At 45.4% G+C, this 23,283-nt stretch overlaps 1 protein-coding gene across 3 annotated transcripts in view; it reads left to right on the forward strand.

Moving 5' to 3' along the window:
- The first annotated feature begins 3,635 nt into the window (after positions 1–3,635).
- Positions 3,636–23,283, forward strand: part of LOC138489280 (zinc finger protein 300-like) — a 35,671-nt gene continuing 16,023 nt past the window's right edge. The window contains exons 1-2 of one of the 3 annotated variants that reach the window (XM_069616980.1): positions 3,636–3,827; positions 13,629–13,704. The gene's annotated coding sequence lies outside the window, so the exon portion shown is untranslated. Of the gene's footprint in view, positions 3,828–13,628; positions 13,705–19,407; positions 19,544–23,283 lie in introns of those variants that run through there. The other 2 variants (XM_069616981.1, XM_069616982.1) reach the window with 2 other exon arrangements.

Below are 23,283 nucleotides of genomic sequence, written 5' to 3' on the forward strand. Positions count from 1 at the left end.
GTGTCGTCATGCATTGTGCCACTTGAATTTAGCAGTGTTGTCATGCATTGAGCTTAGTGCAATCATCTTTATTGCCCATCCTTACCCTTCTCTATCCTTTCTCTAACCCCCCCAACCCCCATGGTTTCCTGTTTGTCTGCCTGTTGTATCTCGCCTCCCTGTTGTTTGCTTGAGATGTCTGCCTCCCTGAATACCTCTTTGCTGTCCATTTCTTACTGTCCCCTCCTCTCCTCTCTCCGCCTTCCCTTCACTCCACCCTTAGCACTCACGCTATCTGAAATGTCACCTGACCTTTATGATAGCAGCTTCTTTGTCCCCCCTCATTTGTTTTCCCCTCCCTCCCCCCTCCAGCACTATCTGAAATGTTGCTAGGCCTAGTACGATATCCCTCCCCCATCCGCCCTCCTTAAATTCCGGCACTGCCTCAATTGTCATCTGGCATAGTAATGTAGCTGCTTGTCCGTCTCATTCTCCTTCCCACACCCTCCCCTCCCTGTCACTGTTCAAAGCTCTTACTCTATCACTAATGTCTCCTGACCTGTTTGATAGCAGCTTGTTTGTCTCCTCCCCCCCTCCCTCATTTGTTTTCTCCTCCCTGTCCCCCTCCAGCACTATCTGAAATGTTGTTAGGCCTAATACGATAGTCGCTTGTTTTTTCTTCTCCTTTTCCCTGTACCCCAAACCCCCGCCCTCCCCACCGCTTGTTAAATTCCAGCACTTCCTCAATTGTCGTCAGGCATAGTAATGTAGCCACTTATCTGTCTCATTCTCCTTCCCAACCCCCTCCGCTCCTAATCACTGTCTAAAACTCTTGCACTATCTGAAATGTCGCCAGGCTGATTACGATAGTTAATTTTACATTCTGAATGTATCAAGAATGTCACTGTATTCTCCCTTGTTCCCTCACTGCCTTGAAGCACTTTGAAACACGTTGTGACTAGGCACCATATAAATAATCAATCAATCAATCACCCACCTCATGGTACGGGTGGCTACATTAAACAGGAAGGTGAAATAGGTAAAATGCAACATTAGGATGGGTACACAATATGGGAAAGCCTCACGTCATGGTACGGCGACTACATCAAGTAGGCAGGTACAAATATGTAGTGTAATCCGTGGTTAGATGTAGATTAAGTACAAAATGAGTTCTGTAGGCAGCATAATGCTGCTAGGTCACATCAGGGAGGGTGCAGCAAGGGCTGCGGGGGATGAAGGCAAAGCAAAGTCATAATGGAAGAGTTGCCGTATGCATTAGTATGGGTACATAGATTGGGAAGCCTCACCTTCATGGTATGGGGGGCTACATCAAGTATGCAGGGACAATTGAGTAAAGTGAGTCACATTCTGGAAAAGTCTTGCCTCGTGATACAAGAGGCTACTTCAGGTATGAGAACAGACAAGTGGTAGGGCAGAGAAACAGAGTAAGAAATGTTGCAGGTCGGTTAAAAGTATTGCGTAAGGTAAAATACAAGTTAGGTGAGTTGCAGACATCAAGCAGGATAAGCAATATACAAGTTGTGGGTTAAGCATTAAGCTTAGAAGACAAATCCAGAGCATTAGGGTGCCGTGTTGAATTACACACTATGGTGGTACAACCAGCGCAAGCGTGCACGGCTGAGACCAAGGAGACTAGAGGTAGCCCCAGCTGTTCATAGTTTAGTCGTGAAAATTTTTATTTCATTGGTGAGGACAAATATACTACTGCCTACACGGTTAGTACAGGCTGTGGCATTTGAAGTAATGCGGGCATTCGTGTTGACCGCAGACATGAGCGAGGCAGGGTGGAGTAGGGCATACTTGCCAACATTCTGTGACCAAAAAGATGTAGGATTTTTGAAGTTTCAAAAATGAATAATTCCCATACCAATGACGACAGGAAAATACATAACATACATTGTTGGCACCATTGAAGTATTCTAAAATACACAACCCACCAAACGGCACAATATGGAAAGATGTTCAAATGTTAAAAATGTATAATTCTGAATGGTAACTTAACACCAAATTCAATTACCTAACTTCACAGAAGGTAATTACACAGAGCTGGTGGGCAACGTTTGCCACTGCTCTGTTGCAGCAGCCCAGGCAATACATATTTATTGCAAGTTGAACTTTGAATGACATGGTGACTGATACCCCACTTAGTCTGATAGGCAGATGTTGTGTGAAGGTGTTACACTCTGCCACTTGCCTTCGCTGGTGGTTCACCTAAGGGTTGTCCCGGCCAGAGTGCAGGACTGTCATGTAGATGTCAGGTCAGTGGATTGATCTGAGCCCAATCAAAGTAATCCCCTACCAACCCACTGTACAGACAGACTAATTAATGTATTGCATGCTTTGTCATGGAGCTTGCCTTATAGTCATATAAATTACTTGCCATATAAAAAGCAGTAGGATCTGTCACTGAAATCTGTTGGTGGTAGGACTGCTTAAAAAGCAGTAGCCTTCTGCCTAAATCTGTAGGGTTGGCAAGTATGGTAGGGCGGAACATAGGGAGGGGCGAGAGCTGAGGTAGGGGGGCTCGAGTGAGGATCTGGGTGGCAGTGGATTTCTTACCTGCCATGTGGGACAAGGATGTGCACTGTGGGACCCTCGTTTCCTGGCTTGGAGTGTAGTAGGGTGATGGATTTTGACAGATGTACAAGCCCACACAGGGCGAGACAGGTGATCTAGGCCTTAAGTAGAGGCCTTTGGTTAGAGCCGGCTTCACCTTCCGGTTCGGCTGGCCCTTCCCATATGTTGTAGTCGGTATCCAATTGGAACACTACAGGCTGAGAGGTGCTTCCTGGGTGAGCTGGCTCTGTCAAAGTTGTATGTGTGTATGCGAGGAGTTGGGGAGCACAGGGGACAGGCATGGTATATTTTTACTGGGCATCTATGATAGATGTCCAGTAAGAAAAATACCATGCCTGTCCCCTAGGCTCCACAGCGCCTCAGAAGGAGAGCTGATTTTGGCAGGTGGGTAGGTTGATGGGTGAGTTGAACAATGGCCGCACTCTGAAAGGGGCAATTAAATGATCTCTGACTGATGAGAGTACATTGGGTTTAGCCTGAGTCTCTTCACTGCTTCTCAGGCCAATAAAAAAAGCGGCCCCAGGTGTGCCAGTTTGTCAAGCTGCAATGCTGTGGCCTACTCTGTGCGTGCCCTGATTATTAGTATCAAGGTGCTCTGCACATACGCTGGTTCTCATTATCAAGCTGCAGTAGTGAGACCACCTTCGTGCATGCTCTGATTAGTATCAAGAGCAATGACGCGACCACCTGCTCTGGGCAGGCGCAGGTTATTAATTTGTATCAAGCTGCCGTGGTGAGACCAGCTTTGCGCATGCCCTGATGATTAGTAAAAAGATGCAGTGATAAGGTCGGCTTTGCCCATGCCCTGATTATTACTATAAAGTTGCGGTGGTGAGATCAGCTTTGCGCATGCCCCGATGGCTAGTATCAAGATGCAGTTTTGAGAACACCATTGCAGATGACCTGATGACAGGTACCGCTCTGCAGTGCTGAGGCTACTTCTGCGCATGTACTAAACTGCGATCTTCATTGCGCATGCCCTGATGACTGGTTCCCCTCTGGCTGCTGAGACTACTTCTGCGCATGCGTTGTTGACTAGTACCTCGCAGTTTGGTGTTTACAGTGATTTTGCGCAGCCTCAGTACAGCGCTGGGGCCTGAACCCCACACTTCAAGGAGAGCTTCGAGTTTGTGGTCTCTGTGGCTTTTGGGTCTTGCGGAATCCTTTTAGAGACCACAAGGAAGAAATCCACCCAGGATCACTGGAGAGAAATCCACCCAAAGTCTTTGCAGAGAAATACCCGGACAGGGGTAAGATGAGGAGAGTTGCCTCCCAGGGCGTGTGTAGAGAAGTCATTGCTGCCAAGTGAATATGCCATGATACTCACCTTCTGCAAACTCGATAACTGACACAACTTTGGATTGTGGGAGTTGTAGTTTGCCTTGTTCCATTGTGTGCCACTAGGGTTATGATTCCCAGCATGCAATATGATGTTTGCTCAACAACATGCCGAAGGTGATCTTTATGGGCAGTTGCCAGCTATGCAGTACTTCTATTTATATTTTTTTGATGAGAAAGTTGAGTGCTTATATCAAAAATATAGATTCGGAACACCCTGTCAACATGCAGTGGGTGAGGGGATGGGCTGGATGCAGTGGCTAAAATGGGAAGGACGAGAAATTATAATTATATAATAATTGTTCTTTTATAATGCTTAATACCAGCGAGTCATTTCTAAGCGCGGGAACGGGTTTCGAACCTGTGTTGTGTTGTCTTGTTTTCAAGACAAACGCATTGCCCCTGAGCTATCCTTCCTTCCCATACATGGAGATGTAAACATGAAATACCCTCTGGGGCGGAACAGGGGTCAAGGCCGCAGGGTCAGCCATGTAGGAATAAACCGTAGGAAGGGAGGAGTTCAGATTAGAGCCCCTAGTTTGCCTGGCTACGCAAAAAGGCAGCAGGACGAGACACTTGTAGGTGAGTGAAGCAATGGAATAAATCTAGAGGCTAAAAGGGCTCAGAAGATAGGACACTAAGAACAAGTGAATGGTCCCAGGTGGGAAACTGGGACCTGAAATGATGGCAGGAACTCCCAAGCCCCTTGTGAAGGCGGGCCACCAATGGCTCAATGTCGGTAAGCAGGCCCAAGTTTCCTGATCATTACATATAATTGTAATTGTTCTTTTATAACACGCTTAATACCAGTGAGTGGTTTCTAAGCACGGGATCGGGATTCAGACCTGTATTGCGCTGCATTGTCTTGCTTCTATCCTTCCTCCCCAAATGGCTTCAAGTTGAGCCCTGAAGGAGGTGATGGTAAGGCCAAGGGAGTATCCCTGTTTCAAGAACACAAGGATCTGAACAGGGATGCAAGTGAGTGGGTCAAAATGGGCCAGTTCACACCAGCTGATGAATGGTCTGCAATGACGGGCATAGGCATCAAGAGTAGAGGGCCTTCTGGAACCCTGGATAGCTGTTGCAAGCTCGGAGGAAAGCCCCTCGTTCTCTAGCCCTAGCATCTCAAGAAGCAGGCTGTCAAATTAAGACACCTAATGACGTCAATGGGAGATGGGGCCACCTCAAAGGATGGGACCTCATGGACAAGGTAAAACTGGTCAATCAGAGTTTAAGCAGCAGGGGAAGCCATGTCTTCCTCAGCCACTTAGGTGCAATCAGAACGATCCACAGCCCCTCTCAGTGCGAAGCAAGAGTCTCTGATGGAGAGGAAAGTCACAGGGCCAGGCCAAGGACAGGGCATCTGTCCCTAGGGCTCTGGGATGCTAGGGAGAAGAGTAGTGTAAGGAGAGTGTGATCGGGAGGCAAAGAGGTCCCCAGAGGGGGACCCAGGCTAGAGCTGAATTTGCTCTAGCCGCTAGTGATAATGGACTCTTGTCGAGTAAGAAATGGCGACGGTCTGCTGTCTGTATGTATAGAATTGAAGTGGCAAGTGACTTTTTATGGTTGGCTATTAGACTGCAACTTAAACCTTTTACTCCCTACCCCATATTATTAAAATGCTTGTGCTTATTATATGCAAAACATACAATGAACAAGGGATAAAAGGGTAGAGTGTAGAGAACTGAAAACTTTGCGTAAGATTGGCTCTTTTTTATTGAATAAAAAGTGAGAAGTAATTTCAAACAGCCTCGCAGGAACGGAATCCTTTGCTAATTTGTATGGGTTGCTTTGCTCTATTCTTCAGATACTCCCCAAAAAATCATCCAATTAGAATCTGGATTTATATAGAAACAAATATTCCTAATCTATGGGCCAGACTCTCAAAAAGTTGGCGCAAGTACAGAGAGATTTGCTCATTCAGATAACCTCCTCCCCTCACTTCCCCCTCATGCACATTTGTGCAAATGAGGGAGTGTTTCTGGTCATTTTAAAGCGCATCCTGAATTCGGGATACGCTTTCAAAATCTTCAGAAATTAGGGTCCGTCCATTGGTCTGTCCCTCCTCACTCTCCATGCGCCTTTTGAAACATGCAAGGCAGAAAGCACACATCATGACAGGGTCACTTCTGACCCGGTCATGATTTTATTTTGAAGTGTGAGATCTGCAGGTTAAACTGCATCTGTCACACTTTCATTTCCGTTTATTTCCTGGTCCTTTCACTGAGACTGGCCCGTTAACGGCCCTCCTTGGTGAAATGTGCTCCCAGCAATCATGTGGTTGCTGAGAGCCTGTCAAACACTAATGCATGCAAGAAGGCTGTCTAGCGCATCTTTGCACAACTGTCCAGCCCCTCCAGAAATGCTCAGGTGATGTGGGCATTTCTCAAAGCATCAAAAAATAATAAGCACATTCTGTTTATTTGCACTTCTTTTTGTGAATCCATCCCTATGTAGCCAGATCCTTACTGTTCTGGTTAATAGTTATTTTATGTAAAAGGACATTCCGTGCACTATCACCACCGGCGTGGTCCCCTGGTGCTCTGCAGATCTGAAAAGGAAAGGGGGTAGGGTGAGTTAGTGGGAACAAGTGGGAGAAAGTGCAAGAGAGCTGTGATGTGCTGATGGCAGCTTCAGTTCGGTTAACACCGTTCTCTGAGCTTAGGCGTGCTTTCGGTTGGTAGCCGTCCTGTTCTGTTGTGCAAGGCTATGTGTGATTTGTTTTGTTGTTGCGGTGTAGGGGCGTGTGTGCGGTTTGGTGTGCTTTCAAGGTGTGGTTGTGTTTAGTTAGAGTATGAGAGGTGTGTGCAGAGGAGTGAGATTTTCTTTTTAGTGGGGTTGGATAGTGGCATCGCTATCTAGATGTGACACGTGCTAACCTTCTCAATTCTTTCTCGAGCTGGTGCCTACTAATCTCCAAATTCTATCTAGATGAGTCTCCTGAATATCCTGGCCAATATTCGCAGTTCTGTCTAGATGTGATGCAAGTTAATATTCACAGTTCTGTCTGGATGTGATGCAAGCTAATATTCACCGTTCAGTCTAGATGTAGCGCAAGCTAATATTTACAGTTCTGTCTAGATGTAGCGCAAGCTAATATTCACAGTTCTGTCTAGTTGTGATGTAAGCTAAACAAAGGGGGTCTGGGAATCTACCAGCACGAACACAGCCCAATGACCTGTACTTGGGTGAATAACCCCTTGGAGAGACTCTACCAAGTCTTTAGCTCACTGTCCCTTTCACAGAGAAGATATGTCCCCGCATATCAGTCTTTGTCCTGCCCAGGGGCAATCCAGCACCGAAATTCTAGGCAATTCTCCTCTGAACAAGAGGACAAACAGCAACCCCATAGACGTGTTTCAGCCTTGTTGGGCATCATCAAAGAGGTGAAGCTTTGCCTCTCTAAGAACAGTGAGCAAGGGGTCCACGTCTGTGCCTTCCCGCCTGCCAGGGTCAGACCTGGCGGGCGGAACAGCACCCGCCTGCAGAGTTTCATGGAAGCACCGACACCATTATTAATGGTGCCGGTGCTTCCGTGGTCCCCATTCCCATTGAGTCCTATGGGACTCAAATGGGAATGGGGATAAACAATTTTCCGGCACCTGACTTCCAGGAACACGGGGGTCATAAACTCCCAGTGTTTCTGGCAAGCCAGGCACTGGAAAAATTCAGAAGTCCGGCGGCAACCTGCCGGTTTTACCAGCATGGTTACCGCTGGACTTATAATGAGGCCCAGAGTCAGAAAAAGAAAAAAGAGGGCTGAAAGGAGGTCAGGGGATAAGGAGAAGGAGGGGGTTAAAGCTCAATTGAACTCTGGCTACAAAATGGAGTGCAGGTGAGGCCAGCACAGTTATGTTGCTCACAGTATCGAGGTCGGCAGCCAATGGGGGGATGCGGAGGGCTATGGGCAGGAGAGAAAGACCAGGAGGAGAGAGGGCTGAGCAGGGGGAGAGTGGGCGTGCGAGAAAGCGCTGAAAAAGTAAAACGGAAGCAGACAAAGATGGCTGAAAGGGATTGGGGATAAGGAGAAAGAGGGGGGGTCAAAGCTCACCTGAACTCCGGCTGACCTCAGACTAGTTAGAAGTCTTATAAGTGCAGGTTGTGAATGAGAAACAAAGCTAAAAGTCCCTTAAATAAATGTGTCTGTACCATTACCCACCTCTGGATAAGGAGAACAACCGCACTCAATGGAGAATGGTTTCCCAACAGTAATTTAATAATCAGATTTCAGTCGTCGTCTTCTGAAAAACTGAAAATATTTAAAACATTTAATTCTCAATTTCAAATCAGAAACAATATACTTTCTTCCTAAATCAAGCAAAAGGTTCAATCAATCTTGAGTAGTTGTTGAATTACATAGTAAACATTTGACAATGTAATCCATCAAATCGTGTAATTGTCTTTACAAATGTAACCAATGAAAATGAAATAGTGTTTAAATATCTCCAGAATCAATTGTAATATTGTCCCGAATCACTAGCAATATCAAAGTCTTCTCAGCAAGTTTCAGGTGTTTGTATGGCACACTTATTCAGGAGATGCAGCCCCTGACTTCCTATATATGTAATAAACATAAAGACCTAAGCATTTCCTAATTTGAACTACCAATTAAACATGAAATGCTTCTAGATGAAGGCATAATCCAAAATTCAATATCCCAGAAAACATAGACTGAATTGTGCCTCCTAAGGTGTAAAAATAACTGCTCAAGTGGATCTTTCCAAACAGAATGTTCTAGCCCCAATTTCTAAAAATATAAAGACGGATGTACCATACAGGGTCTTATTACAGAGCAAGAAGTCAGGCGAAGTTCTTAAGATGTCTGCCGAGAAATCTTTGGGGGTGATGGATTATACTTCAGAATAGAGCAGGGGGATATATCGACTTTTGGAGATATATCGATATATTTACAAAATCGATATAGGATGAGACAATATCGTTAACATCAAGATATATGCATATATACATTATTACATATACTACAATTTTGTATTTATATTTTGATATTTACACAGCTGTGTGTATTCTCAAACAGGAAGAGGAACACTGTATTTGCACTTTAGTTTGATCAGTGTCTTAATAAGGTGTTTGTCACATCTCACATGTCGTTGGCGGCTTACAGCTGAGCATTTAACCCACATAAACAATATTGATATAAATCCTGTATCGCCATTCCACCCAAAAATATCAAGATATGACTTTTAGTCCATATCGCCCAGTCCTACTTCATAATTTTACAAAATGTGTGATGATTAAATAATATCTCGTCACCTTAAGGTTTATACATAGAGAGAATACAGAGGTTCCCTGCAGAATGAGTTTAATACTCAAAAGAGCCTATCACAAAGCCAATCAACACGCGGATGCTAGCACAGTGTTTCATTTAGATTGTAATTAGCTGAGTTTGGCTTATCTATAGAAAATATCCACAAACCACCTCTGAGCCCCTGATCTTCCCTCCGCACTACAGGGAATTCTTTGGGGTAGTGATTCTGTGTCTCAAACAGCACAAGAAGGCCCCACGTTCAGGATAAGTTCGAGAAAGAACACCATAAACACTGCATGGATTCTCTGTGGTTTCCAGAAAAGCAATAGGGCTCAAAGTCTCTGGGCAAAAAAAAGTTAGTGTGATGGAAACCAAAGTTTCGCAATCCATGGTCCAACCTGTTAGTGCTGATCAACTCTGTCACTCATAATCTCGGGGTTTAAGTGGCCTTGCAATTGTTTAGGGGTTCTGGGTTTCGTTAAGTAATGCTCTTCTTCTCGTCCTGGTTCCTTAGCCCACAGATGATTCCTCTGCCTGGGTTCCCAGGCTTCAGTGCCATTGCATTTTAGGCCAGACAACTGACAGTGAGCAGAGGGTTTCCAGGCCAGGACCCAGGGTTTTCACCAAGACCTGGGCCACTTAAGCTGGCTTGTGGGCTGGGCTTGCTACTGCACCTCTTCACCTGGGTTGGGAAGCCTAACTCAGTCTCCCATTCCCCACAACCTCTGCCCTGCCAAACACACCAGGACACTCTTGATTCTAAAGGATCTCCCATCCCCCACAACCTCTGGCCTCTTAAAGAAACCAGGACGGTCTTGATCTAAGGGAATCTCCTTTTCCTCGCCTCTTTTTGGAATTCATCTTATGCGATTTCTCTTCCCTAAAACATTCCTGGTGTTCTGCCAGGCATTAGTTCCTCTGTCCTGCCTCTCCAACTCCCCCAGTCTTGTAGTATAGCTGTTTCTCTCTCTTCTCCTTTACTGTAGCCCTTTCAGAGCAATGTTTATCTTCCTTCCCCCCCACAGAGGTCTTTCTCAACTTCATTCACTCCTCTTGATCTACATCACACCTGTGGATGTTCCTCCATCTTCTGATCTTCCCTGTGTTAGCTCTTCTGCATCTCCTGAACTTTCTCCTTCTTCAGATTCTCCCCTTTAAGTGACTTCTCTTTATTTTTGCACTCCTTCTTCGCCAGAATGTTTCTGCTTACTCCCTCCTCCTTCTCACTGTCCTTCTCTCCCAGCCTCCTTTTCCCCCTTCCTTAGCTAGAACCTGGAGCTAAAGTTATTTGAGCTAACTATGAAAGGCTGCCGATTGGAATTTCAAATGAAAATCTCTAGAACTAATAGAAGAATCTATTGAGGCGATATGCCCAGAGGCAGCAGGCCGAACCTGTCGGTAACGGCCCGCTGCCCAAGTTAAGGGCCAGAGCGAATAGAAGGTTCCTTAAAGAGGGCGGCGGTGCTGTTACCGACATAGTCAGCCCGCTGCAGAGTGGCATATCACCATTAGTACCCATTTAGATACCTGCACGGGTGCTAATGGTGTCTTTTTGTTTAAAAAAAAAAGAAATGTACCTTTGCTGCAAAGCCCGGTGCCGCGCAGTAAACATACCTTTGCTGCAAAGCCCAGTGCCACGCAGTGCTGCTGTCCATGAAGTTTGTTTTCAGTGTTGATGACAGTGACATCATCAACATGAAAACTGACTTCGGGGACAGCAGCACTGCGATGCGCAGGGCCATGCAGTAAAGGTATGTTTCTTTTTTATAAAAAAAAAAAAAAAAGACACCATTAACACCTGTGTAGGAAACTACACGCAGGCTAAGAGGTGAATGGGGAGCGGGGAAGGGAATGGCAGGGGGCGCTGGCTACCCATGCTGCTCAGAATGCGGGCTTGTATCATACAATAAATCCCTTGTCCGAGCTCCCTCATTGGCCAGCGCCCCCTCCCAGGGTGCTATTAAGTGAAAAAGCTGGTACTTGAATGCAACATTACAGAGCCATGCTAGAAACCGATCACCAGGAGAAGCTTTACATCCTGGACCTTGAAGACAACGCACCTGGCGCTAGTGAGAAAGTGACTTAAAGAACAATTGCCAACTGAGAGACACATACTTGGGTACCCGACACCCTGAAAAACTATGTTTAAATCAGAACTTTGTGGTCTGACATGATCATTTTAAAAATCACCACACATGGTGTGAGAAGTGGGATGAAAGTGGACCTGGCATAAAGTCCAGCCTATGGAAGAAACTGCTCCATGGCACACCCAAAAGAGGGAATGCTGACTCTCATCAAACGTACACTGTGTGCATAGACCCTTATTAGATGTTCAGAACCAGTAGCGGGATTGGATTTCTATAGTGCAACTTCTAAATCCACAGCTCCCGACACCTAGGCTTGTGCTGACTTTACCCCCATTACAAGGGACCATTCTAGCACGTTCAAAAGACCCCAACATGCACCTCTGCCTATACAATGATTGGCTCTTGGGGTCTACCCAAGAAGTTCTGTTTTTTTCCACAAGCCTTCAAGGTTTTCCTTTTGTCCTCTTATTTCGTCAGTTTGTCTTCATCTTTCCTCTTCCATTTACAGTATATTTGAGTTTGTTGACAGTTTGAACTCTGAACTCTTGTAAAGATTCTCAATCTCCAGAACCTCTTCTATAGTCAGACTCTTCAGAAGTCACTTTAGTACTGTAGCCTCATTCCCGGCCTTCAAAAGTGCCCTAAACCATTCCTTCTGTCCAGTGAAAAGCCAACATGGGAGTCCTCTCCCTGTCCAGCATCCACCTCCCTCCTGAATTGTACTCTATGCATACATATAATTTTTTAAATTTTATTTGAAACCTCAGCCTTAAAAGACTCAATGTAAACGTTGAGACCTCAAGCTTTTGTTACAAAGGGGTGTAATACACCCACATAGGTATGCATGTCGGTAAACAATCACAATTCGTCGAGCCTTAGTGAGTTTAAAAAGTCAACTACAGCACAGCTCAATTTAATGCAATGACCAGCACTGGCATAGGACCACCAGTCTAGATTTCCTTCTGCTGCAGGCATAAATTCACTGAGATGCCGTGGCTGTTGTGCTACAAGCCGCTTACACTTTGTTAGAAGGTGTTCTGTTGTTTCTGTGTTGCTATTACAAAAGCGACACGTGTTGTCATTTCCTTCGCTGATATGTCGTCGCCACAACATCTCTTTTGTTTTGAGCGCATTTAAGCAAAGTCTCAAAAATTGGGCCCGATGTTGACGAGAAGGACAATTTATTAAGTACTTACATGGCACATTTAGTTTAAGAGCGCCAAGTCCAGAGTCAAGAGTGGTCGGCATTTTTTGGTGATGGTCGGTGTGCTGGATCCAGCACCAAAGTTCACTTTTTTGTGACTTAAGGGCGCATGATCAATTTGTTCAAATTTAGATCAGCAGCATCTAGAGTTGAAATCATCATCTCCTTCCACTCTTCTAGGAGATTCGATGAACTCTGGCCTGGCTGTATACAAAAGACTTGAAAGGCTGGTGCCACTGGAGTCAGTCACATCTTGCGCAAGGCCATTAGTGATTTCCACAGGACACCAGTGTGGAGCGAATTCAAGGACAGTTTGTATCTTATCTGAACCATCGAGATGTAGGAAGGTAACCTCAGGACTCGGCGCCAGAAGATTCCTTCCATCTTCTGCCAAAATGGGATGTCAATATTCCATGCGGCTTCTGAACCAAAGGTGATTGCTGGAACAACCTTGGAGGCATAGAAAGTTAGAACAGGAGTGAGAGTGAATTTGCCGTAATTTTTGTTCAGCAGCCTAGCTTGGATGGTAAGTTGCATCATTCTGTTTTCTATGTCGAGTTTCCAGTGGTGTTCATGTAAGGATTTATTGAACGTGGTTCCCAGGTAACGAATGGAGTTGACGATCCCAAGGTTTTTCCCTATGTAAAATGTAAATATATGTATTTGTAGTGTATCAGGTCATCTTTCCCCTCTTCCGCCTGGTTATCAACTCTGTTCACTGTTGTTCTCCTGTACAGCGTTTCTGATTGTAGCACTCAATCGCTTCCTCATTGCAAGCAAATGGATTTCCCAGAATTCTGTTAATTAACTCTTTTTGTAGCTCTACCACATCTTCTCCAATGCCCTGCATCGATCGAGTGCTCCTCGCACCAGCACTGCAGCTGTGTATCTCTTCTATTTCTACAGCTCTGTATCTCTTCTATGTCAGTCTACATATCTGTATCCACTCTGAGAGAGAGAGAGAGAGAGAGAGAGAGAGAGACTGACTGAAGCAGTAATGAGCACTTATGAGCACCATTGTGTTACCACTCGGAAGTGGTGAGGCTTGGCTGCTGACCATTTTTGTTGCCAGCACATGCTTCCCTGCTGTTCTTTCAGAGATCACTGAACCACACATTTTCTAATGGTTTCTCTCTCTCTGATCCTCCTGCATCAGCCCCTTCCACAGCTGACTGAAAAGACCACGAGTGCCCAAGTCCAGAGATGGCAGCAGAAGTGATGACAGTAGAGTGGTAAGCCTCTTCCACAAAGGGGGTTGGGTACTGCATAGAACTTTGTATTATGCATTGTATAGCCTATGTATAGGCTACTTCCCATTTATATATTCATCCCTCCGAGTAACGCTGTGTTTGCTAACTGATCTTGAATGTTGAGGGCAACCTTAAAATCATCTGCCTGGTCACTTTAACCCTCAGAGGGTAAGTAATACAGAAAGAACCAGGAGAAGCCAGCAGAAACGTCTAAGGCATGCTCATGGTAACACCTTTAGCCAGTGAGGATCTCACATTCAAATCTAGAGGCTGTAACTCGTATGGTACATTTTGAGACACATGCTCCAGCCAAGTTTGGCCCAAGCTAAGAGTAGTGGTTTAGCAGGACCAAGCCTTCCAGAAGCATGAGAAAAGTCTCATCGTGAACAGTATTGTAAAAGAATTGTATCAATTGGGAAGCTCAGGTCTTAAACACAATGGCTCCAGCCTGCCAGGAGACGCCTATGGAGTACATTTGGCTCCAGTAGGTTTGGAACCTCCTACGACCACTACAGTCACAGGTACTGCTCCTTCTATAGCTTAAAAAGTATTCATAGGAGCCTTAAAAAGACCACATGACTCAATGAAGCAGAAGTTAAAGGAATTTGCAGAAGGTGGTATAGGAAGCTGTAACAGTGGTAAAGATCAAAGGAGAGGGGCCCTGGGAATCCAGAATGGTTGTTTTCATTATTGAAAGGTGTGAGAAAATAACACTGTCCCTGTTGGATGAAAGCAGGAAAGAGGTGAATGAGAGAAGAGAATCTCCAAGCTATGACTTTGATATTTTAAAGAGTTATATCCTATCCTGTTCCCAGAGAGGACAGAGACGTGGACCACAGATTATATAAAGGACATACCAGTCTTTAGATGCTGGATATCTATCAGAATCACTCTGCCAAAGATGAAGAGTGACATTTTACCCACCCCCTGTGGTCAGTGCACCTGTACGTTTTCCTCCACAGACAGACGCACCCCATTCTTCAAATGAGGGGCAGAGAAATGTTTTATCAGATACCACTCAGAACCTAGATGACTCCAAATCTGCTGCACGCTCACTTTCCAGCATGTACGTCCGTGAGAAGATTTCGAGAAAAAGGACAACACTAGAAGCATACACTTAAAAAGACCCTTTCAATAAGTCACCCAAGCCAGATGCTTTCGACCCAGTCTACATTAAAAAACACAGAGGGGGTTTCCTCATATGAATGTAAAAACCTCAATGTAAACAGGGCTGGTAGCCATTCAGTAACCTTGACAATCAGCAGAACATTTAGCATTTGAATAATCTTATCTGTTTATTATTAATGTGGTTAGTTCATTATGAACTTTACACATACAGAAATACATAATTCATGTTATAGTACTATAAAATCATCACGAATATTACAAAATGTACAAAAGGACTACAAAATCATGACACCATTGTTACACCTTATCGGAAAAATTCTAAAATAGTAATTAATCTGTTCTTTTATTTATGTATTTATTTATTGAGCATTTGTATGGTGCATTTCTATACAGCAGAAAGTGTTTCCAGGTGCCACAAGACAAAAGGTGGGTGGGTGGAGCCTAGGAGAAATAACAATAACGGTCCTTCTAGGCCTTGTGACATTTGGATCATGCAATTGCAGTATCAAGAAGTGCTAGGGGAGTGGGAAGTGGAGGGCAAAGGATGGGGTAGGGAGAGGTTGAAGGAGGAAGAAGTGCTGGAGGGAGGGGGCTCAAGGGGTTGAGCAAGTGCCTAGGAGTGCCCAGGAAGGCAAGTCCCACAGGGGAATTGGTAGGAGTAAATGGTAGGGGGAGCACCGGCCTAGGACGTATTGTCAGGGTAGGGTGCCCGAGGGCAAGTGCTGGTAGGGTGGGGTACAAGGGGAAGACTGGACAAAGGAGGGCCTGACCCCGGCGTGACTCATAAGGGACAGATGCATCCAGTCGTAGCGCCAGGAGGAGACTAGCAAGGGAGGAGGAGAGGGAATGAGGAGGACAAAAGGAAGGTCTTGAGAAGCTTCCGGAACTTAAGGAGATCTGGAGAGGGGCAGAGAGGCCATTCCAGAGGGAGGCTCCTAACGAAGAGCGACGTCTACCCCCCCCCCTCTCTGCTTGGAGAAACGTCTAATCTGCAGAGAGTTGGAGCTAGAGGACCGAAGGACTCTAGCCGGGAGGTATTTAGGGAGAGAGAGTTGAATATAGCGAAGTCCCAGCCCCCAGAAAGCCTGGTGCTGGTGTTTCCACGTCCGCCTGCAGGCGGGCGGTGTTAAACCCGCCAGGTCAGACCTGGCGGGAACATCACCTCCCGCCTGCAGGAGTCAGGATCGGGCGGTCCGGAATTAACAGTGGCTGCGGGTTTACCGCCACTGTTATTTCCGGACCGCCTGACCTGTAATGAGGCCCATTGAGTTTCTGGGGGAAGGTGAGGAAAGGGAGAATGCCTCTTAGGAGGTGAAGCTGATAGTGGGCCTTCTTGGCAAGGTCAGCTATATGAGGTGCGAATGAGAGCGAGGAGTTTAAGATGACACCACGTTTTTAGCCTTACATGAGGGTGAGTGGAGGAGGCCTAAGGAGGGCGGCCAGAGTGTAGGTGGGAAGGAGGGAGTAGGAGTCCCAATGAGAAGGATCTCTGTCTTACTGGTATTAAGGCAAACATTGTTAGCAGCACACCATGCCTGAATAGCAGTCAGACAGTCAGGAATGAGAGAGGAAGGAAAGGTGAAAGAGGAAGGAAGCTTAAAGGAGAGCTGTGTGTCATCAGCATAACACTGGAAATGAGGAGAGAAGGGGGCGATCTCGTGGGCAAGATAGATACTGAAAAGCCGCAGCAAGAGGAAAGATCCCTGAGGGACGCCACAAGTTGAGAGTGAGGTAGAGGAGAGAAAAGGGCCCAGTTGGACTTGTGAGGGCTGATTCGAGAGGAAAGAGGTTAACCAATCCAGTGCCTGGTCCGTGATGCCCAGTGTATCATGGAGTCGATTTATGGGGATGGAATGATTGACCTGTCAAAGGCAGAGGACAGATCGAGGAGAATAAGGGCAGAAGGAGAGTTGGAGTCGAGATTTGAGAGCAAGTCATCACGGGTGTTCAGGAGAGCAGTTTCCGTGCCTCTGGCTGCTTTGAAGGCAGACTGGTGGTTATTAAGGCAGTCAGCAGATTCAGTGTGATGGATTAGTTGGGAGAAGACCAACTTCTCCAGGAGTTTTCCCAAGAAGGGGGTGGTGGAGATAGGGTGGTAGTTAGCCAGGCAGGAAGGGTCAGCAGATGGCTTTTTTAGGAGGGGGTGCACAAGGGGGTACTTGAGGGGAAGGAGCCAGTGGCAAAAGAGTGGTTACAGAACCCTGCCAAGGAGTGGGCGAGAGAGACAATATTGTCCTTGATACTTCTAGATGAGCAGGGAAGCACCTGTTTGCAAGAGACTTTCATAGAGCAGACTATCTTGGTGACCTCATCTGGTGCTATGGTTAATAAGGAGGAGAGTAGGGGGAGGGCAGGAGGAGGCTTGCATGCAGGCAGGGGAGGGAGTGGCATAGAGAAGAGAGAAGACAGGATGTCCTGAGTTTTGGTTGTGAAATGGGTGGCCAATGCTGTTCAGAGGGCCTGAGAGGGAAGAGGAGAAGTGGAGACTGCAGTAGGATTTGCAAGTTCCTTGCAGATTTCGAAAAGTTCAGCCATGTTGTTTGTGGCCCCTGTTAGAAACCGGATGGTATTCCCCCACCAACTCTCTGGAGAGCTTCCATTCAGTTGGCCAGGGCTTTTGGATACCAACCCTGGGGGTCGACAAGAGAGGGAGGATCAGCTGAGTGGAGGGTCCCAAGAGATTGGGAGGATACCCAAGGGCGAGACATGGTATTTCCCCAGTCCCAATAATACCCACCTCCCTCAGCCTTCATGGGGTATTTTCAATCTCACCCCATCCCCTTTTCCCCATTTCCAACAAATACTGAGATGTGGAGGAGGCAACTAAGAGCAGGAAAGATTACCCAAAGAAACAACATGGGGAAAGTAAGGGAAACCTAACATAGAAATAACTCAAGTTGCCCCACTAATAGTCAGGTAGGGTCAGGCATTTAATAATGACCCCTTACACCTGACTCCACTTGACTATTCTTGCCACTATAAAAGGTATGGTTTCACACTGGTGAATGAGCTAGCTGGGGAAGCATAGTGGACCAGAGAAACCAAGGAGCAGGGAGCTGCAGAAAAAAAGGATCTGGAGGAGAATGGCGTGCCACGACGCTAGCCCATTGTTTGTGAAGGGCTGCAGCGTGGCTAGGGAGCCATGTCTCCAGAGAGCCTTAGCGAGGCTGCCCATGTCCTGCTGGCAGTGTGCAGAAAAGTGCTTGGCCCCTTGGGCCAGGCCCAACGGTTTCTGAGGGCAGATGGTGAGACCCTGACCTTGACCTAAAGCATCCAGGAGAGACCGCTCGCCAGTGCTACGCTACCCAGTGAGCTTTGCATGAGAGAGAAAGAAACTCTGGAGCATGCGGGTTGGCTCGAGCGGGAAAGGGAGAAGGAAAGCAGCACGGAGCGGAAAGCGAGGAGGACAGTTTAAAGAAACAGACTGTAAGACGGAAGGAACAAGGAAAGAGGAAGGAATGAGAAAGCGTGCTAGTGGCACATAAGGAAGGAAAAGGCACACTAGCGGCGCAGGAGTAAAAGCGAAGGTCAGAGTAAAGGAAACGGGTGCGAAACGACCCGGACAGAAGGAAACAAGTGCAGTTGTGCACGGAAGAGTGAAAGAAGTGTGCAAGCGACATGATAGGAAAAGGAGGACCGAGAGAAAGACAAAGACAGTGCAAGTGTGCACAACAAAGTGAAAGGAACACAGATAGGTGAAAGAGGTGCAGGAAGCACCTAAAGATAAAAAGTACAAAGGAAAGCAAGTGTAAGAAATAAAGAGCGGCAAAGGACCAGAGTGGTCGCACTTAGGAAGAGCAAACAGCCAGGTGTTTTCGAAAGCCTCTGATACTACCCCCATGGAAGGATTGCATGCAAGAGAAACTGTATATAAGGAAAAGGTACATCCTGACAAGTTGAACTGGTTTTTGAAGCTGAAAGGGGAGCTTGGGGAGGAAACCCTGAGAGGCCCAACCAAGTTGGAGACTTATTGTTTTTTTTGTAGTGTTCAAATGATTGATGCTTGGAGAAGGGTACCCTGAGAAGCTTCAAAAGGAACTGTTATGTTTCTTTTGTGGTGTTTGGAACTTGAAGGAGTTGAAGCTTGGGGAAGGGAACCCCAAGGAAGCCAAAGGCACTGGAGGTATTTGAAACCACTGCAAGGGCTCTGCAGAGAAGGTCATACGAACAACCCTTTTTTGATTGAACTCATTTTTGTGACATTGACCAAAGTGCACCTGGTGAGAAGATCACCTGAAACTTTGGTTTCCAATTTTCTGTTGAACCACTATTTTACTTTTTAAAGACTTCCTAACACATTTTTTGTAAAGAGGGAGGGCAAGCATAGGTTCAGACACAGACAGACTTTCATTTTGGACTATTAGACAGCAACGGCCATTAGAAAAATCAGTTAAGGGAACCATCCCTTTAGATTTAGGGCCAGTTAGGCATTACACCAACCCAGGAACCTTACTAAATAAAGGTTTTAAAACGAACAGTATGTGTGTCTTTGTCTCTCTTAATACCATGCCTCTCTCACACCCCAGAGATGCAGGATTGGATATGGCCCGTTTCTTGGAGCGGAAGGAGAGTCTGTACTGCCTTTGGAGTAGGAGTAGGAGGCAGGCCAGTTTGTCAGAGGATGTGCTAGAAGCCAGCCACTTCCGTTCAGCAGCGTTGCATTTGCATTCAACATTAAAACCATAAACATGAGGTAAAGCATACGCTTCATGTTGCTACCTAAAGTGCTTTGTGCATTCTCAGTGTTACATTGATGTTACAATCTTAAAGAAAAACAATATACTACCCTTAAAATACCTTTCCGGTAATCAAACTGAAAAGACATTTATGTTTTAACAGACCAACTTTGAAAAATTTGCTGCGTCATGTTGTGCGTAGTAGCCGTTAGTTTTATCTACATCTTAAACAAGACTTTAAGGTCTTATATTTTAGGCCTGCAGAGCAATAGATTTGTCCTCTCAGGACGACATGCAAGGAACCCTGTCGCCCAATCTGTTCACAACAGTTTTCTTCAGTGATGGCTGCAAGTTTCTAGGTTACTAAGATGGATGTTGTTTTTTCACCAGGCCTGTTAGTTTTCCACTTAAATCTGAATTATCATCAGATTAGTCCTGCATATTATTTTACGTGGAATTTAATTAATAATTTTTAGCATTAAAAATGTGGAACAACATTTTATACGCATTCAGTTTTTATGCTTGGTATTTGAAATCAGAAAATCACACTTGTGGGATTTTTCTGTATATTTCAAAATACTTTGCACATTTTCTATATTGCTCGTATTGTGCATAATATACATTGCATTTTGCCATGCTTGAACATTTACTTGCATTTCTCTTACTAGAAGCTGTTTACTTTATTAGTACGTCACCAATAGCCCTTTGTGTTTAGGAGTGCATAAACCTCAAAACCTTCCTCTTCAACTAACGCCTAATTACCCACACTCACACACACCACTTATCTCCCAATGCTCCTCATAATGTAAAGTGTATTCTATACTGAAAAATGCAAAACTGTAAAATGCTTCTTTCCATGTAACTACGTTTGCTCACTCTCTGTAACAAGCGCCACGATGCCCACGGGCTGTTGCGCGCTCTACAAATAAGAATAAATAAATATTGATTAAAAAATCTTTGCATTGCTTATGGTATTCTGCATTGTTTTGTGCTACTAGTTGGGCGCTTCGTAATGCTGGATATGTATGCAAGATATGTAGAAAATGTCACTTGATGCCCTCTTTCATTTAAAATTTTGCTAGTTTTAGCTTCACCTGTGTATCATGGCCATGTTCAGCATGCCAGATTCATTGGTATAGCCCCTCCCTCACATTTATTTATTTAAATTTATAAAGCACACAAAGGCCCTGGGACATCGCGGCGCTGTTACAGAGTTCTTGCTTGATTACATAGTTAAAGACATTTCAGGATACAAGTATTGACATTGTGAATGTCCAGGTTCCTTGGTTACAGTGGAACATTTACTTTAGTTGGAGGAATTTGCTAGACAGACATTGCAAATAGAATAGGAAGGGGAAGGTTGGCAGTCAGCATTAGGCAAATAGTTTGCTTTTTAGTATTTTACGGAATGCTGTATATGATGTTTTGTTTCCCAGTGTTGTGGGTAGAGCGTTCCAGTTTTTGGGTGCTAGGTGTTGAAAGCTGGAGCCTCCTTCTTTTGCTCTTTTAAACGCTGATACGTGTATTTGATTGGCGGGGTGAGACCTAATGGGTCTGGAGGATGTGATAGGGGTCATCCTTTCCGATAGGTAGGGTGGGGCATTGTGTGCGAGGTACTTGTGTGTGATGGCAAGTTTTTTTTAAAAGGATGCGCTGTTTGACCGGCAGCCAGTGTGCCTCTCTCCTAGCCTGGGAGGTATGTTCCTTTTAGGGATGCTCTGTGCCGCCCAAAGGGCGTTGTTCTGTGTGCCTTGTAGTTTTCCTAGGTACTTCCTCCAAAAACATTGACAGAGGGCATTGCAGTAGTCTAGTTTAGTGCTGACTGTGGCCCTGGTGATGGTGAGGCAGTTCTTGGTTGATAGAAACGGTTTGACAGCATTGATAATTTTAGTGGTGAATGCGGCAGAGGAGGCGATAGCATTGACCTGGCGTGTCATGGACAGGGAGGAATCAAGGTATACCCCTAGTGTTTTAACTGATGGCAATACAGTGATAGGTGTGTTGTCAATGTGGAAGGTGGAGTATTGAGTGGAGAGTTTATTGAGTGTCTCCTTGGTGCCTACCAGGAGGATCTCAGTTTTATCTCCATTGAGACAAAGACCCTTTGCTGCCATCCATGTTTGGATGGCTGTGTAGAGTTCAGTTAGGACTTTGGCGTCTTGTTCGTAGGAGCCGGTTAGTGGGAGAAGGACTTGTGTATCGTCAGCATAGTTAGTATAGGCTATGCTGCGATGATCAGGTCATTGAAGAGTGGGAGGGTGAAGATAGTGTAGAGGGTGGGTGCCGTGCATGAGCCCTGCATGACTCCACAGTGAATGGTAGTGGGTGCGGCACAGGCAGAGTCTGAGACTACCCTCATAAGTCTCCCTTTGAGGAAGGACTCAATCCAGGCTATGGCCTGGGGGGAAAAAATGGGTGTCATTTTTTAGCTGTTTACAAAGAGTATCATGGTTGACACGATCAAAGGCAGCGGATAGATCCAACAGTAGTAGGAGTGCTGGTTTGCCCTTGTCGATAATGTCGCCAAGTTGTATTTTAAGATCCAGTAAGGCAGATTCTGTCCCATGGCCTGGCCGGAAATCTGATTGCCTTTTACCTATGATGTTATTCTCTTCCAGGAATGGCTGGATTTGAGTATGAGCAATCTTGTCCAAAATTTTAAGCAGGAACGGGACGGTGGTGATGTGTCTGTAGTTGTTGGCTATCTCAGGGTCTAGTGAAGGTTTTTAAGAAGTGGGCGGACCCAGGCTTATTTTAGGCTGTCAGGGACTGAGTTGGAGTTGAATGAAGTATTGATTAACGTTTTGAGGAAGGGTGCGAGCGTTTCTGCACATTCTTTGACCAGTTTAGCTGGGCAGGCCTCGCCTTTGCAATTGGAAGGTTTGATTTTCCTCATGACATCAAGAACTTCGGACTCAGTTAATTATCTGAACGAGAATGTTTTTTGTGGTTGAGGTCTTTGCTCTCCATATTGGATGCTGTCATGATATGCTTGGAGAGGTTGTTTTGGTGAGCATTGATCTTATTCTGCAGGAGTTATCTTTTATTTATGAGGGCTGTTTGTACACTGTTACACCAAGCTTCATCTTTAACGACTTCTAGTGTGTTGGTAACTGGTAACATCTGCGGACCTTGGTCTTCGGGTCTCTCCACATGCCTCCTACTGGCTGCTCCTGTGCGCCATGTCTGCTCTTATCTGCAGATCTTTGTTTAAAACTTAAATTAAGGTTGGCTGTATTCTCAATCTCCCATAAAGGCATGTCTTGCCATTGTTCTTTAACATGAGTGAGAAGGAGGTTCCCAGCCACTGGTAAATTTCCACATTTGATCATAACTCATTATTTAAAAAAATAATCCTTGGGTGGTAGATGTCCTCTTTGACCAGACTAGGCCAGCTCTGGACTTAAGCTAATTTGTAAGTTGTGCAAAAAATGTAAATGGAACCTTTTTAATTTTTGCCTGTCTGGTGCTTGTAGCTTGCTATTTACAATTGTAGTGCAATGATGCAGCTAATGTCTTGGCGGTTGTCCATTTTGTATCAGTGGAATTTTTTAAACTATCTCAGGCTGTTTTAACCGATGGCAAGCAGTATTGCCTGCCGTTTTTGTGTGCAAGTTTGAAAAAGCATACTATCTTTCAAAAGCTCATCAAAAACAGAACATTGCCACCTAACAATATAAATAAAACACCTTTTTGTAATGTGCATCTAATTAACAATTTTTAGTTTTGCTAACTTGCATATTTCTTCTGGGCTATG

Source organism: Ambystoma mexicanum, chromosome 9 (assembly GCF_040938575.1).
Source record: "Ambystoma mexicanum isolate Mex_15411 chromosome 9, UKY_AmexF1_1, whole genome shotgun sequence".
Lineage (NCBI taxonomy): Eukaryota > Metazoa > Chordata > Amphibia > Caudata > Ambystomatidae > Ambystoma > Ambystoma mexicanum.